Source organism: Rana temporaria, chromosome 12 (assembly GCF_905171775.1).
Source record: "Rana temporaria chromosome 12, aRanTem1.1, whole genome shotgun sequence".
Lineage (NCBI taxonomy): Eukaryota > Metazoa > Chordata > Amphibia > Anura > Ranidae > Rana > Rana temporaria.
Window position 1 is genome coordinate 127,844,674 of NC_053500.1, and position 17,966 is coordinate 127,862,639.

Here is a 17,966-nt window from a genome sequence, read left to right on the forward strand (position 1 = left end):
GGTGACATGGCCCCGTGCACACGCCGTGACTCAGCACACTCCTCACCACCAGCAAGGAAGGAAGAAGGGGGGGAAAAAAAGGCGCGCCAAAGCCCGGGTCACATGACCTCCCCTCAGGCGGCAACTCCCCAAACCCCGCCCCCCCCGTGCGCGCGCCGCCAATCTGCCGCGAAAGCCTGCTCTGGACCACGCCCCCTTATCCTCCTCCCCGTGCCCGCCGCCTTGCGAAAGCGCGCCCCCGCCTTCCTCCTCAGCCGAGGCTAATTTTTTTTTCTTCTTCTTCCCCTGGCTCGTGAGCGCGCCCCGGCCATGCCGCGCAGTGTTAAAAAGAAGGTGGCGCTGGATGTGATGAAGGGAAGGCGAGGAGAGATTTCTCAGTGACCGGGAGGAGAGACGAGCACGGGACGTGTCCTGACCGGAGAGGAGAGACAGACGGTGGCGCCGGCCTGGGCAGCGCAGGTAACATCAGCACCACCCCCCATGTTTGCTGCCTGACCATGACGTTGCTGGGAGTAACCATTGCTGAGATTGAGGGGGGCAGGCCCGGGCTCTATCGTAGGTTCCCTCCCCCCCCCTCTCTCCGGTCCGCCGGTGACCGGTCAGTGAGGTGGGGTGTTAGGGGGGAGGGAGGGCCGGCCTCGCGATGATGGAGAGGCGGGGGAACCAATCGGCTCAGGCGCGCCCGAGATTGTCAGGTTGGCTGGCCAATAGCGGGAGAAGGGCGGGGCTTGCGGCGGGTGTACTGCGTCCATTTAAAGGCGCAGTGCGTGAAGCCGGGGCACGTTTTGTGATGGGAGAGAAGAACATCCGGGGGGCGGGCTGGGTACCCCATAAATAAGCGGAGACTTTCTGGGGGGGTCAGTAATTGGGAAGATCTGTGGATCAGATCACTGTGAGCTTATGGGGACCATGGGGCTGAAAGCCTGCCAGTCATTGTGAAGGGGGTGTGTGTGTATATATATATATATATATATGTATGTATATATATATATATATATATATATATATATATATATATTTTTCCTTTAAAATAAGAAACTTGCCTCCACTGTGCATTTCGTTTTGCACACAGTGGCCCCGATCCACGTCTTCTGGGGTTCCTTGGCAGCTGTCTCTGGTCCTCCCCCCACAAGTACTGTCCACAGTCAATTCAAGAGAGCTTGCATGGTGGTGAGTAGGGGTGCAACGCATCAAAAAACTCACGGTTCGGATCGTTCCCCGGATCAGGAGTATCGGATCATTTTTCGGATCGGCAAAAAAAATAAACAATTCTCCCCCACTGCAGCAGGGCTGTGGAGTCGGTAGATAAATGTTCCGACTCCGACTCCTCTGTATTAACCAGTTCCCGACCCCCGCATGTACATATACGTCCACAATATGGCACGTACAGGCACATGGGCGTACATGTACGTCCTCGCCTATTAGCGGGTGGGGGGTCCGATCGGGACCCCCCCCCCCGCTACATGCGGAGGTTGGGTCCGCTCGGGGAGCGATCCGGGACCACGGCGCGGCTATTTGTTTATAGCCGCTCCGTCGCGATCGCTCCCCGGAGCTGAAGAACGGGGAGAGCCGTATGTAAACACGGCTTCCCCGTGCTTCACTGTGTCGGCGCATCGATCGCGTCATTCCCTTTATAGGGAAGACACGATCAATGACGTCATTCCTACAGCCACACCCCCCTACAGTTGTAAACACACACTAGGTGCACCCTAACTCCTACAGCGCCACCTGTGGTTAACTCCCAAACTGCAACTGTCATTTTCACAATAAAGAATGCAATTTAAATGCATTTTTTGCTGTGAAAATGACAATGGTCCCAAAAATGTGTCAAAATTGTCCGAAGTGTCCGCCATAATGTCGCAGTCACGAAAAAAATTGCTGATCGCTGCCATTAGTAGTAAAAAAAAAAAAAATTTTATAAAAATGCAATAAAACTATCCCCTATTTTGTAAACGCTATAAATTTTGCGCAAACCAATCGATAAACGCTTATTGCGATTTTTTTTTTTTACTAAAAATAGGTAGAAGAATACGTATCGGCCTAAACTGAGGAAAAAAAAATGTTTTTATATATGTTTTTGGGGGATATTTATTACAACAAAAAGTAAAAAATATTGCATTTTTTTCAAAATTGTCGCTCTATTTTTGTTTATAGCGCAAAAACTAAAAACCGCAGATGTGATCAAATATCACCAAAAGAAAGCTCTATTTGTGGGGAAAAAAGGACGCCAATTTTGTTTGGGAGCCACGTCGCACGACCGCGCAATTGTCTGTTAAAGCGACGCAGTCCCGAACTGTAAAAACACCTTGGGTCTTTAGGCTGCATATTGGTCCGGGGCTTAACTGGTTAATATGCAAATGTATTTTATACATTCCTTGAGGGAAAGAAGCGCAACCTACCACAGGACTACTGGCTGGGAAGCCAACAGTCTACTGTATTGCACAGTTTAACCACTTACCCCCCGGAACATATTGCTGCCTAAAGACCAGAGTACTTTTTGCGATTCGGGACTGCGTCGCTTTAACAGACAATTGCGCGGTCGTGCGACGTGGCTCCCAAACAAAATTGGCGTCCTTTTTTTCCCACAAATAGAGCTTTCTTTTGGTGGTATTTGATCACCTCTGCGTTTTTTATTTTTTGCGCTATAAACAAAAATAGAGCGACAATTTTGAAAAAAATGAATATTTTTTACTTTTTGCTGTAATAAATATCCCCCAAAAATATATAAAAAAACATTTTTTTTCCTCAGTTTAGGCCGATACGTATTCTTCTACATATTTTTCGTAAAAAAAATCGCAATAAGCGTTTATTGATTGGTTTGCGCAAAAGTTATAGCGTTTACAAAATAGGGGGTATTTTTATGGCATTTTTATTAATATTTTTTTTACTAGTAATGGCGGCGATCAGCGATTTTTTTTTCGGTATTGCGACATTATGGCGGACACTTCGGACATTTTTGACACATTTTTGGGACCATTGGCATTTTTATAGCGATCAGTGCTATAAAAATGCATTAGATTACTATAAAAATGCCACTGGCAGTGAAGGGGTTAACACTAGGGGGCGGGGAAGGGGTTAAGTATGCCTGGGTGTGTTCTTACTGTGGGGGGGGGGGTGGCCTCACTAGGGGAAACACTGATTTTCTGTTCATACATTGTATGAACAGAAAATCAGCATTTCCCCTGCTGACAGGACCGAGAGCTGTGTGTTTACACACACAGCTCCCGTTCCCCGCTCTGTACCGAGCGATCGCGTGTGCCCGGCGGCGATCGCGCCCGCCGGGCACACGCACGGGAGTCGGGGGCGAGCGGGGAGCGCGCGCGCGCGCCTCCGGCGGCGCGCACGCGCCCCCCTAGTGGCGGCTATACGATAGGACGTATAGCTACGGGCTCTCGCCCAGGAGAGCCGACCTGCCGCCGTATAATGACGGTGGCTGGTCGGCTACTAGTTAAGCAAAAGACAAACACAATGAAAACAATCAAGTGGCTGGATAGTAGCAGCAGGCATAAACATCAGGAACAGGATCTTTACCAGTTCAAAAATACAAACCACATTATTTGGTTGTTTTAGAACAAAAACAAAGCTTATCTATAATGAACCAAAAACAAAATCTGCAAAACCTAGAAATGGTTTATATTAATCTTGAAATGTAGTTCTAGGCTTAGCAAATGCAAATCAATTCAATGTAGAGTTCTAAGGAAGAGAATTGCCTCTGCCAGATCCTCTTTCATAGAGGCTCTTAAGTCAGACTTTATTATTTTTAGGGCTGAAAATAATCTTTCGACACTGACTTGGGTGGGTGGCATTGCAGTAACTATTCTGGCCACATCACTAACGATCTCTGGATAAACAAGGATGGCTTCTTCAACAGTAAGTTTTGATGAGCGATCATACTTTTCAACTTCTTTTAGTGCTTTATAAAACTCCTGTTGGAATTTATTTATTTGGACACTTACTGGTTCTCTAACATGCGTTCCCTGTAAAAGCAGAACACAACACTATGGAAAGTATAAGTATTGCCGCTCCTAATTGTGCGTTGCGTGCCATATAGTGAAGCACATGAAAAGCATGCTTCTTCGCGGTCACTTAACGTGTTCGTTTTGCGGTTACGTGAGGCACTGCATGCATTGGTCTTTATTCTTACAGTAGAGAAGTCATTAATTATAACTTTTTGTCAATTGGGACATATAAACTTGCTGTTTTTTTTTATTTATTTTTTTTTTTTTTTAATTCCAATCTAAATTTAGTAGGAGTCGGTGCATTGTTTGCCGACTCCAGGTACCCAAAATTTCCCCCGACTCCTCGACTCCGACTCCACAGCCCTGCACTGCAGTGGCGTCACTAGGGTTGGTGTCACCCGGTGCAGAAAAAAATGGTCTCACCCCCCCCCCCCTCCCACCAACTATAGACCCCCCCCCCCAGGTAGTGCTCCCAGCGGTGTGTCCCATGAGTGCTGGCTCCTCCTCTGTGGGTGTAAACAGAGAGGAGGGCGGCCGCCGAGTGTACCAAGATGGCCACGGAGCTAGGCCGAAGCCGCGGCCTTTCCTAATGTTATGGCCACGTCTCCCGAGCTAGGCTGAAGCCACAGCCTTTCCTAATGTTATGGACGCGGCTTGGCTCCGGAGCCGTGGCCATAACATTGGGAAAGGCCTCGCCCATAGCCTCACTGTATCACTTGGCCCCGCCCCTCGGTGCGCCGAGTCACTGGATGTGATTGACAGCAGCGGCAGCCAATGGCTGCGCTGCTCTCAATCCATCTGCTCTAGCCAATCAGCGGCCAGGCTGAGTGGCGAAGAGGATCTCGGGACCGAGCGCGGGACTTTCGAGGGGTCAGCTAAGTATAAGGGGGGGGGGGGGGGGGTCCGGCAGCATCCACTGTTTTTTTCACCTTCAAGGGTCACTAAAGGAAAATTTTCTTCCTTTACCCTAATGCAGTCCTGGTTTCATGTCCTCATTGTTCGTTTTTGCTGTAATCCTCTGTTCTGCACACTTCCTGCTTGTCTGTTTCCTTATGAAAAAAGTACTGGGAGCTTCTCTCTGTGGTCTCTAATCAAGAAGGTGTGATTACGGTGTGTCTAAAACCCCTCAGCAGTCGGCACCAATCACTCTCGTTTTAAAAACAAACACTGCCCTGTATTGGCTCTGTGTCTCTGTCCTTCACACAAGCATGAAACTAGATGAAAACGAAACTGAAAGTGCAGGCACATTTATATGATTGATTTTTATCTATTTTTAATCATTTTTTAAAAGGAATCTGAGCAAAATCTCTGAGGAATGTTTCCAACACCTTGTTGAATCTATGCCGTGAGGAATAAAGGCAAAAGAGGGTCCAACCCAGTACCAGCAAGGTGTACCTAATAATAAAGTGGCGTGTAGATATATATTTCTCCTACCTATCTGTTACACTTACCTGCTCTGTGTAATAGTTTTGCACAGAGCTGATCCTCTTCTTTCCCACTCACTCCTGGCCCCTCCCTCATAACAAGCCACTTGCTTTGAGGGCTCGTGTGTGTGTTCGATTCCACCAGAGCAGGGCTGTGTGTGTGTATTGAAACGCGCAGCTCGGCTCTGCCCCCCACAGGATTTGATTGACAGTAGCAAGGACCAATGGTTCCCTTCTATTTGTATTGTACTTTGGGGTTCTCACCCATCCAAGGCGAGGGGTTCCGGGGTAGTCTGGTTGGAGAGGACTTGCTGGCAGTTCTCTCAGGATTGGAATGTCCTTGGAGACTCTGGGTTGGAAAGAGCCTCCATCCCTGATGATAGGGACTTGTGGTTCCTAAGTAGGGGTGCAACGGATCAAAAAACTCACGGTTCGGATCGGATCATTTTCGGATCGGCAAAAAAAATTAATTCTCCCCCACTGTAATATCCACATCCCCCCCCCCCCCACTGTAATATCCACCCCCCCCCCCCCCACGGCAGTGGCTTCACTAGGGTTGGTGTCACCCAGGGCAGAAAAAAATGGTGTCACCCCCCCCCCCACCAACTATAGTCCCCCCCCCCCCCCCTCAGTAATGAACCCCCTCGGTGCAGACACCCGCATCAGTACAGACACCCCCCCCCAGGTAGTACCGACACCCCCCCCTCAGGTAAGACACCGCCCCCTCACGTAGTACAGACACTTACAGCGGTGTGTCCCACAAGTGTGGGCTCCTCTGGGGGTTCCCTGCAAGAGCGTAAAGCTATAAACTCCTGCACACTATGGCTAAAGGGTCCTTTTCACACTTGTGCGAGTTTGGGCATCTCAGTCGCATGACAAGTCGTACGCTTGCCCTGGGCACAATGGTTTACTGTAAGGCATAGTTACATAGTCAGGTTGAAAAAAGACACAAGTCCATCCAGTTCAACCACAAAAAAATAAACAAACAAAATAAAAAATACAATTCTATACGCCCAACTCTATACCCACAGTTCATCCAGGGGAAGGCAAAAAACCCCAGCAGAGCATGATCCAATTTGCTACAGCAGGGGAAAAATTCCTTCCTGATCCCCCGAGAGGCAATCGGATTTTCCCCGGATCAACTTTACCTACAAATCGTAGTACTCAGTTATTTTCTGTACATTTACGAAAATATCCAGGCCTTTCTTAAAGTGGAGGTTCACCCGAAAACTTAATTTTTAACATTAGATTGAGGCTCATTTTGTCTAGGGGAATCGGGTGTTTTTTTAAAATCGAAGCAGTACTTACCGTTTTAGAGATGCATCTTCTCCGCCGCTTCCGGGTATGGGCTGCGGGACTGGGCGTTCCTATTTGATTGACAGGCTTCCGACGGTCGCATCCATCGCGTCACGATTTTCCAAAAGTAGCCGAACGTCGGTGCGCAGGCTCCGTATAGAGTCGCACCGACGTTCGGCTACTCGTGACGCAATGTATGCGACTGTCGGAAGCCTGTCAATCAAATAGGAACGCCCAGTCCCGAAGACCCAGAAGCGGCGTAGAAGATCGCTCTCTAAAACGGTAAGTACTGCTTCGATTTAAAAAAAACTACCCGATTCCCCTTTGACAAAATGAGCCTCAATCTAATGTTAAAAAATTTTTTTCGGGTGAACTCCCGCTTTAACTGAGCTGGCCAGAACCACGTCTGGAGGGATAGGGGCACCTTCCTTCTGTTACAAGGCTGACAGTAGTAGTGACGGTGATTTTAATGAGCGACTGCTGGGCGTAGGATTCCCTAAGCTTGCACACTATGAATTGGGGGGGGTGCGTTTGGCATCTTTGCCCTGGGTGCTGGATGATGTCCATTTACCCCCCCCCCCCCCCCGCTTTGTGTTCGGCCAGTAACATTGGCTGGCTGTCCTATAGACCAATAGTAAGTGTCAGGACCAGGTCTTGGTGATTACCCATGTCACAGTGTGCTTGTATTGTCCTGTGATTTTGGGGTACTGAGAGCTAACATTTGGATGGAGTGGAGAGTGAATTGGAACCACTATCAGGTCCTGTGTGTCCATTGTCGCCAAGAAATCCTGAATTTCGATTTGCTGCCAGAACAGGAAATCTTCCAATGGGGGGGGGGGGGTACTAGTTCTAATGATTTTCTTCACTGTGATGACAATTTCCCCACTTCCTATAATAACTATGGAACAGGAAATGAAGGGAAATCTCTCAAATGAGACACAGATGGCAAAAACCTGGTTGTGCCCTCCCCCGTCCTATCCAAAATATGGGGGGGCATTGTTTGGTTTGGGCGGAGGGATTTATAGGTAGCTGTGCGATTTACCTATGACATGTAGTACTGCTTCTCACTTATGCAGATCAGATGTGATCCTAAAAGCATGCATGCGCATGTCATCTAAAAAGCATGATTTCCAATGAAGGCTGTTCATGTAAATGATATGCCAAGGGTTGACAAATTTGCTTGGAATCTAGGAGCCAGCTAAAAAAGTTAGGAGCCAGAAAACGCACCGCGTCCCGACGAGCTTGCGCGCAAAAGCGAACACATACGTGAACAGCGCCCGCATATGTAAACGGTGTTAAAACGCAATTTTGAAGCGTGACATGTTGGGTATGAATTTACTCGGCGTAACATTATCTTTCATAATATTAAAAAAAATGGGGATAACTTTACTGTTGTCTTATTTTTTTAATTAAAAAAAGTGTAATTTTTTCCCAAAAAAGTGCGCTTGTAAGACCGCTGCGCAAATACGGCGTGACAGAAAGTATTGCAACGATCGCCATTTTATTCTCTAGGGTGTTGGGATAAAAAATATATATAATGTTTGGGGGGTTCTAATTGGAGGGAAGATGATGGCAGTGAAAATAGTGAAAAACAACATTAGAATTGCTGTTTAACTTGTAATGCTTAACTTGTAATACCAACGGCTCACCACCAGATGGCACCACCTTCCAAGCCAAGTCGCCAGGACACTATTTCTAGTCGCCCTGGCGCCCGGGATTTGTCGATCCCTGTGATATGCGGTGCAAATTTGATCTGGTTCAAAAAAGGGTCCTGTGCAAGTTTGATGCAGATTTTTATCTCCAGCTATGCCAAATCCCCACAGAAATCGCATTTATTTGCAGTAGAATTGCACCAGAAATCGCATGGACTTCCGCACCTGATAGCGGTATTATCAGACATGTATTTGCATTCTGGCTCGTATCGTCTACAACAAATCGGGTTGATTTTGAAAATGTAGTGAGTTGTTTAATTGTAACAAATGTTGAGTTTTTTTTTTTTTCCATTGTCCTCAAACTATATTGTGTTCTGATGCTTCATCTGTACAGCACAATGTTCTAGAAATGGATTTCAGATGGGGAAGCTGTGAGGTCAGATACATGATTAGTTTTACAAGCTTCTCTAGGGGACTGGTATTTGCTATCTACGCTGTGAGTGATTGGTCCACATTATTTTTACCCTGCACAGGAATAATCTAAAGCCAATGTGTGCTATTCACTAATTATCTGAAATGAACGTCTTTGTCTCCATCAGTATGCCTAAAGGCTAAGCCCGCCCCCCCTTTTTTTTTTTCTTATAAATTCCAGCTGCCCTATGTACCACTGTAGCATAAATGTACTTATTTTTTCCCAAAATAAAACGTATTTCCATTCATTCTACACAGGCTCACCTCACTATCTTCACACACTGCTCCATTACTTCCTGGTCAGACTTTAGGTCATGACACAGGAAGGAGTTGACCATTTGAGGGTAGATGATGCAGAGTGTGTGCTAATGAGATGCGTTGGTCAACTCTCTCTCCTGTGTCATGACCTAAAGTCTGACCAGGAAGTAAGGCAGCATTAAAGTGGAGGTTCACCCAAAAACCTTTTTTTTTAACATTAGATTGAGGCTCGTTTTGTGAAGGGGAATCGGGTGGTTTTTTTTTTACAATCAAAGCTGTATTTACCGTTTTAGAGATGCATCTTCTCCGCCGCTTCCGGGTATGGGCTGCGGGACTGGGCGTTCCTATTTGATTGACAGGCTTCCGACGGACGCATACATTGCGTCACGATTTTCCGAGAGTAGCCGAACGTCGGTGCGCAGGCGCCGTATAGAGCCGCACCGGCGTTCGGCTTCTTTCGGCTACTAGTGACGCGATGTATGCGACCGTCGGAAGACTGTCAATCAAATAGGAACGCCCAGTCCCGAAGACCATACCCGGAAGCGACAAAGAAGATCGCTCTCTACAACGGTAAGTACTGCTTCATTTTAAAAAAAAAACACGTGATTCCCCTAGACAAAACGAGTCTCAATCTAATGTTAAAAAAAAAAAAAAAAAATTCGGGTGAACTCCCGCTTTAATGGAGCAGTGTGTTTAAACGGCTATGAAGAGAGTGAGGGAAGCATGTGTAGAATTAATAGAAAGCTGTTTTTATCTTTGCAAAATAAGTACATTAATGCTATATTGGTACATAGTAGAGCTGCACGATTCATTGTCAAGAATCCGACAGCTGTTAACCCCCCCCCCCCCCCCCCCCCCCCCCCAAAAAAAGTATGCCAAGTATCGCAACATTCCTCAGAACTGAGCCAACGAAAAACATTGTAACGTTTCATTCTTTAGATCAAAGGAATGAACTTTGGTCTGCAAATGAGGGAAGTTAAAGTCCTACAAGCAGCATTTTTTGGGCAGTGTATGCACTGGTCCTGCCCATTAAAATCAATTGGTTGCACTGCCGGCGCCTTTAACCCTTTATTTGGCTGCTAGCAGGGGTTAAAAGCACCCCGCTATCGGGCAAAAATCGCTGCTATTACAGCGGTAAAGCGCAGCTGGTATTGGCAGCGCTTTACCGATAACGGGCCCCCGCCCCAGTGTGAAGTGCCCTTGCTGTATAAATGACATTTGTTTAACATCAGGGGTGCTCAAATGGTTAAGTGTGTTCCCTGGGAGTCTTTTCTAACTGTGGGGGGGGGGGTGTGACCTGACAGGAAGAACAGAGATCCGTGTTCCTGCTTACAGGGAACAGAAGATCTGTGTACTTCCCTGTTAGAAAGGGAATCTGCCCTGTTTACAAAGGCAGTTCCCCATTCTACCTCTCTGTGAAGCAATCGCTGGTGGCCGCCGGACATCGGGTCACGCCGATTGGCTCCCCCTCCGTGCAGCACAATATTGCAATGAAATGATGTACAGGTCCGTTTTGTGCAATAGAGCCGCCCTGCCGCAGTATATATGCAGTGGGTGATCTTTAAGTGGTTAAAATGTGTCACCCCCCCCCCCCCCCCCCCACCAAAACAAAACAGTTTGAAAATGTTCTGCGCAACTACCGTGTGACATAACAAATTGAAACGAACGCCATTTTATTCTCTAGGGTCTGCTTAAAAAAAAGGTGATGTTTGGGGTTTCTGAGTAATTTATTTGTTTTGCAAAAGTTTTGCCTTTTACATGTAGAGGAGAGAAATGCTAGAAGTGGTTAAAATGAATGTGCATTGCAGTAATGCATGCGTCGCTGCAACGCATAGGCCTCACACATGAGCATAGATTGTATTGTATTACAACCATTTGTGTGTTAAAGCGGAGTTCCGGCCACAATTTCACTTTTTAGATATAAATACCCCTGTAATACACAAGCTTAATGTATTCTAGTAAAGTTAGTCTGTAAACTAAGGTCCGTTTTGTTAGGTTGTTACAGCATTTAGACACTTTATAAAATAGAAATTGACTGGGGCCAGCTTAAGTGTGGGCATCATGAAGCCAGACTGTATGACTTCCTGGATTTCAGCCTTGCAGATCTCGCACATGCTCAGTGCTGCACAAGCAGTGTAATAGGTTTCAGATCAGGTTTCAGCACCTGTACTGTCCAAGTCACATGATTCTTTGAGACTGGGGAGTGCACAGACTCCTGGAAAGTTACACCCACTACATTCCCAGGAGTCTGTGCGGTGTAGGTTATGAAGCTTAAAGGGGAGGTTCACCCTAAAATTGACTTTCTCTTATTACATTTGCCCCCCACATTACAATACGATTATGCCTATTAGTTTTTTTTTTTTTTTGATGCTGTACATACCTTGATACAGCTAATTCACCCGTGGCTTCCGGCTTGCGAGTCCTGCGGGAGTGGGCGTTCCTAACATGCTGGTGATTGACGTTTTGACAAAAAAACGAGCTCCCCCTGTCGCGTAAGCCGCGTCACGATTGCCGAAAGGCGATGCGCAGTATAGCGCCGACTCGCCGTTCGGCTCCTTTCGCCAATCGTGACGTGGCTTACGCGACGGGGGGGGCTCGTTTTTTGTCAAAACGTCAATCACCAGCATGTTGGGAACGCCCACTCCCGCAGGACTCGGAAGCCACGGGTGAATATGCTGTCTCAAGGTATGTACAGCATCAAAAAAAAACTAATAGGCATAATCGTATTGTAATGTGGGGGGCCAGTGTAGTAAGAGAAAGTCGTTTTTAGGGTGAACCTCCCCTTTAAGCACCTAGGTGCAGGAAGAGGGAAGATTAACTATTCTGCCTAGCAACAACACTTTGAAGGCATCTAAAAAATGATTTTTTTTCTTAACCTAATGACATTTTTTTAAAACTACTGATGTAATGTTATATTTATGGGTGGAACTCCACTTTAAGAGAAGGAAAATGTTCTTGTGTTATTTTTTAGTTTGTTTTTATTTCTTGGTGGTGTGCAATCACAGCTGTGTTGGAGATGTTGTGTAGAGGAATTGCGGTATTTGTGAGAGGTTACATGCCAACATGAATGAGCCATGGAGCGTGAGCGGTGTGATGGCAGCTTGCACGGCGTGTTTTTTTTCTATGATGCCAAGCTACTCGTTGTTAGCCCCCTCCCCCCGTTACGGATAAGGTTACAGTGCATTACAAAATCCAGCCAATTATTCTCCTGGGTCACCTGCAGCACTTTAATTGAACTGAATAAAGTTAAAGTAGCAGGAGTCGCATGTGAAAGTTTAGCGCCATTCTCTTTATTGGGATATATTTCTGAGGCCTCATGTGGCGTATTGTGAGGCCTCAGATCAGGAGCTCCTCGCTCACACACCGGCTCTGGTTGGTGGTGATGTGTTGGTTGTGTGCAGCCAGTCAGACCCATGAAAGTACCAATCTGTTTGCAGTCTGTGGACTGACACTTGGTTCTGACATCTGTCACAGGGAGGTGGAGGATTTATAAATACCCTTCTCCCTTGGCAAACGATGAGATGCATGCTTTGCTGGATAAATCACAGCTAGAATCACACGATCGATGACACCTTTCATCCTAGTCTGACAATAAAGAGGAGCCAACTGCTCATCACTAATCCTTCCAGGTAAAGTGCATTATGTTTTTTATTTTTTTTTTCCTTTTTAAAGCGGGGGTTCACCCTATTAATAAAAAAAATGTTTCTTCTAGCATAAAATGAGGCATAGTAGCGCGAGCTACAGTATGCCTGTCTTTATTTTTTTAGTCCCGTACTCGCAGTGTAATCGTAGAGACAAGATTCCGACCCCCCTCGGGAAATGGGCGTTCCTATGGAGAGGCAGCATGATTGACGGCTGGCTCTGGCACGTCACGCTTCTCCGGAAATACCCGAAATAGGACTTGGCGCTTCACGGCGCATGCGCATAGTCTGTGCGCAGGCGCCGTGAAGAGCCGAGACCTGTTCCGGCTGTCTTCGGGGAGCGTGACGTGCCAGAGCCGGCCGTCAATCATCCTCCCTCTCCATAGGAACGCCCATTCCCCGCGGGGAGTCGGAATCTTGTGTCTACGATTACACTGAGTACGGGGATAAAAAAATAGACAGGCATACTGTAGCTCGCGCTACTATGCCTCATTTTATGCTAAAAAGTTAATAAGGGTGAACCACCGCTTTAAGTAGAAGGAAAGGCTACACAAGTACCTGCTAAATTAATATTGGTATTTGTTGGGGAGCCACGTCGCATGACCGCGCAATTGTCAGTTAAAGCGACGCAGTGCTGAATCGCAAAAAGCAGCCTGGTCTTTGACCAGCAAAATGGTCCGGGGCTTAAAGGGGTTGTAAAATATATATATTTTTTTTCCCTAAATATCTTCCATTCCCTTAGTGCAGTCCTCCTTCACTTACCTCATCCTTCCATTTTGCTTTTAAATGTCCTTATTTCTTCTGAGAAATCCTCACTTCCTGTTCTTCTGTCTGTAACTCCACACAGTAAGGCAAGGCTTTCTCCCTGGTGTGGAGAAAGCTTCTTGAGGGGGCGAGCAGGAGTGTCAGGATGCCCACTAACACACAGCTCCTTTCTCTCTCTGCAATGTAGAGAGCATCCTGACCCTCCTGCTCGCCCCCTCAAGAGGCTTTCTCCACACCAGGGAGAAAGCCTTGCATTACTGTGTGGAGTTACAGACAGAAGAACAGGAAGTGAGGATTTCTCAGAAGAAATAAGGACATTTTAAAAGCAAAATGGAAGGATGAGGTAAGTGGATGACTGCACTAAGGTAAAGGAAGCTATTTAGGGGGGGGGGAATTACCTTTACAACCCCTTTAAGTGGTTAAGTTGTGTGTTTTTTTTTTTTTTTTTTTTTTTCTTAAGTACCACTTGGTGTCATTCAACTCAATACCAAAAATGATATTCTATTGGATACCTGCGTCTGTTCATCCGTTTTACCTTTTACTCACATTGCCTTCTTACTGAAAACTCGCTCTTTAATACCGGGCACTTGTACACCTTCCCGCCCAGACCAATTTTCAGCACTGTTGCACTTTGAATGACAATTACGCAGTCATGCTACGCTGTACCCAAACTAAATTTGTATCATTTTGTTCCCACAAATAGAGCTTTCTTTTGGTGGTATTTGATCACCTCAGGGATTTTTATTTTCTGCAAAAAAAAAATTTAAAAGACCCAACATTTTGAAAAACAAATGCTTTTTTTGTTTCTGTTACAAAACTTTGTAAATAAAGTGTTCTCCTTCACTGATGGGACTGCACTGACTGGCACTGATAAGGCGGCATTGATGGGCACTGATAAGTGGCACGTATGGGCACTGATAGGTGGCAGTATGGGCATGGATGTACTGTATTGTACTTATGGATGCCAAACAATGCCTGCCAATCAGTGACGCCCATTGTGGGCACTGGTATCCATTGTGGGCACTGGCATCCCTGGTGGCATCCATTGTGGGCACTGGCATCCCTGGTGGTCTGGTGTGGGCATCCTCGGGTGGCTGTGCTGATGATCGATCAGCACAAACCCCCGGTCAGAGGAGCAGCCGATCGGCTCGCGTCTGACAGACGTGAGTGTGGTTAAGCAGATAACCGGCTCTTCTTGTTTACATCGTGAACAGCCGTGATTGGACACGGCTGATCACGTGGTAAAGAGTCTCCGTCAGACTCTTTACCTAGATCAGTGCTGCGAGGTGTCAGACTGACACCCTGCAACAATGATCGCCACGATGCCCGCCCCCGGCTCAATATCCTGAAGACGTCATGTATAACGTCCAGTCAGGATATTGAAACCACTTTGCCGACGTCTTTTTGTTATAGGGCGGGCGGCAAGTGGTTGAAAATCTGTCCCTGTGACTGTTAGCTGTACAGTCCTACTATATGATAATATGGAGACAAGTGGTTGAAAATCTGTCCCTGTGACTGTTAGCTGTACAGTCCTACTATATGATAATATGGAGACCCTCCTGTGTGCTCCCGAGATAAACTACAATCTAAAGTGCCGACTCATCCCGTGCTGCTCCGGCTGCTGGCTGTCGGCTCTCTCCTGGCTGACAGCCTGTACAGCTATGGATGCTGGCTGATGGCACTGATCACTAACCTAAAGTTCCACTTTAATTCTCATGCATATTAATGCTTTCTCTGTGTATTGTGCAGCTCCTGAACCCTGATTTGTCTGGATTCTTGAATTGCACAATTATCTGCAGATCGGACAGTTCTACGCAAACATTCAGAATAGAAAGCTGATATCCTGGAAAGGCAACGGATTCATCCGGTTACTTATCTATAGTGAGAATGCAATGAAAGCTGCAGATATATAAATTCCAAAAGGCCTCATTCAGCAAGTAAACCAGGAACTGCGTGCCAAGCAGATGATCGGTCTCCTCTTTCAGTTTTTGAGCTGCACTGGATTGAAGGTGATCCAATTGTTTTTTCTGGGTCGTCTTAACCACTTCCCGACCGCCGCATGTAGATATACGTCCACAGAATGGCACGTACAGGCAAATGGGCGTACAGGTACGTCCTTGCCTTCTAGCGGGTGGGGGGTCCGATCGGGACCCCCCCGCTACATGCGGCAGTCGGATTCCCGTGGGGAGCGATCCGGGACGACGGCGCGGCTATTTGTTTATAGCCGCTCCGTCGCGATCGCTCCCCGGAGCTGAAGAACGGGGAGAGCCGTATGTAAACACAGCTTCACTATGGCGGCTGCATCGATCGAGTGATCCCTTTTTATAGGGGAGACACAATCGATGACGTCAGTCCTACAGCCACACCCCCCTACAGTTGTAAACACACACTAGGTGAACACTAACTCCTACAGCGCCCCCTGTGGTTAACTCCCAAACGGCAACTGTCATTTTCACAATAAACAATGCAATTTAAATGCATTTTTTGCTGTGAAAATGACAATGGTCCCAAAAATGTGTCAAAATTGTCCGAAGTGTCCGCCATAATGTCGCAGTCACGAAAAAAAATCGCTGATCGCCGCCATTAGTAATAAAAAAAATTAATAAGAATGCAATAAAACTATCCCCTATTTTGTAAACGCTATACATTTTGCGCAAAACCAATCGATAAACACTTGTTGCGATTTTTTTTTTTTTTTTTTTTTTTTTTTACCAAAAATAGGTAGAAGAATACGTATCGGCTTGAACTGAGGGAAAAAAAAACATTTTTATATATGTTTTTGGGGTATATTTATTATGGCAAAAAGTAAAAAATATTGAATTTTTTTCAAAATTGTCGCTCTATTTTTGTTTATAGCGCAAAAAATTAAAACCACAGAGGTGATCAAATACCACCAAAAGAAAGCTCTATTTGTGGGAAAAAAAGGACGCCAATTTTGTTTGGGAGCCACGTCGCATGACCGCGCAATTGTCTGTTAAAGCGACGCAGTGCCGAATCGCAAAACCTGGCCTGGGCATTTAGCTGCCTAAAGGTCCGGGGCTTAAGTGGTTAAAGAGGATGTCCACTGAAACTCTTCTGGGAAGGTTGTCCACAAGGTTTAGGGGTGTGTCTATGAGAATGTTTCTGCATTCTTTCAGAAGTGGCTTGCAGACTTCGCTTTAATTCATCCCGAAGGTGTTCTATTGGGTTGAGGTCAGGACTCTGTGCAGGCCAGTCAAGTTCCTTCACCACAAACTCGCTCATCCATGTCTTTATGGACCTTTCTGTGTGCACTGGTAAAACCAACAGGCATGTATGAGCCGTGCTTTGTGAATGGTGCCGCAAGTCTTCTGGGATCTGTGATGTGTCCTGGAAGACTGCGGGGCAAAAGGAGTGGCGGGGGGGGGGGGGCTACTTCAAAACCAGGTACTTACTCCTGGGGGGGGGGGGGGGGGGAGTGCAAACAAGTGGAGCTCCGCTTTTTAAGGGCGCCAGTGGGAATGAGGCCTATTTTTGTGTGTGTATAGAGAGAGGGAGAGATAGAGCTATATAGAGGGAGAGAGCTATATAGAGGGAGAGAGCTATATAGAGGGAGAGAGCTATATAGAGAGAGAGAGCTATATAGAGAGAGAGAGCTATATATAGAGAGAGAGAGCTATAGAGAGAGAGAGAGCTATATAGAGAGAGAGAGCTATATAGAGAGAGAGAGCTATATAGAGAGAGAGAGCTATATATATAGAGAGAGAGAGCTATATAGAGAGAGAGAGCTATATAGAGAGAGAGAGAGAGCTATATAGAGAGAGAGAGAGAGCTATATAGATAGAGAGAGAGAGCTATATAGATAGAGAGAGAGAGCTATATAGAGAGAGAGAGAGAGAGAGCTATATAGAGAGAGAGAGAGAGAGCTATATAGAGAGAGAGAGAGAGAGCTATATAGAGAGAGAGAGAGAGCTATATAGAGAGAGAGAGAGAGCTATATAGAGAGAGAGAGAGAGCTATAGAGAGAGAGAGAGCTATAGAGAGAGAGAGAGAGAGCTATATAGATAGAGAGAGAGAGCTATATAGATAGAGAGAGAGAGCTATATAGAGAGAGAGAGAGAGAGCTATATAGAGAGAGAGAGAGAGCTATATAGAGAGAGAGAGAGAGAGCTATATAGAGAGAGAGAGAGAGAGAGCTATATAGAGAGAGAGAGAGAGAGAGCTATATAGAGAGAGAGAGAGAGAGAGCTATATAGAGAGAGAGAGAGAGAGCTATATAGAGAGAGAGAGAGAGCTATATAGAGAGAGAGAGAGCGCTATAGAGAGAGAGAGAGCTATATAGAGAGAGAGAGCTATATAGAGAGAGAGCTATATAGAGAGAGAGAGAGAGAGCTATATATAGAGAGAGAGAGAGCTATATATATAGAGAGAGAGAGCTATATATATAGAGAGAGAGAGAGCTATATATATAGAGAGAGAGAGCTATATATAGAGAGAGAGAGCTATATAGAGAGAGAGCTATATATAGAGAGAGAGAGAGAG

The 17,966-nt window shown here is 46.2% G+C and overlaps 1 protein-coding gene across 6 annotated transcripts in view; it reads left to right on the top strand.

The window, feature by feature from the left end:
• The first annotated feature begins 218 nt into the window (after positions 1–218).
• The window catches only part of PHF20 (PHD finger protein 20), a 104,235-nt gene continuing 86,487 nt past the window's right edge, over positions 219–17,966 (top strand). For 5 of the 6 annotated variants that reach the window (XM_040330634.1, XM_040330636.1, XM_040330638.1 and 2 more), the window contains exon 1: positions 219–459. The gene's annotated coding sequence lies outside the window, so the exon portion shown is untranslated. The remainder of the gene's footprint in view (positions 460–17,966) is intronic. The other variant, XM_040330641.1, reaches the window with a different exon arrangement.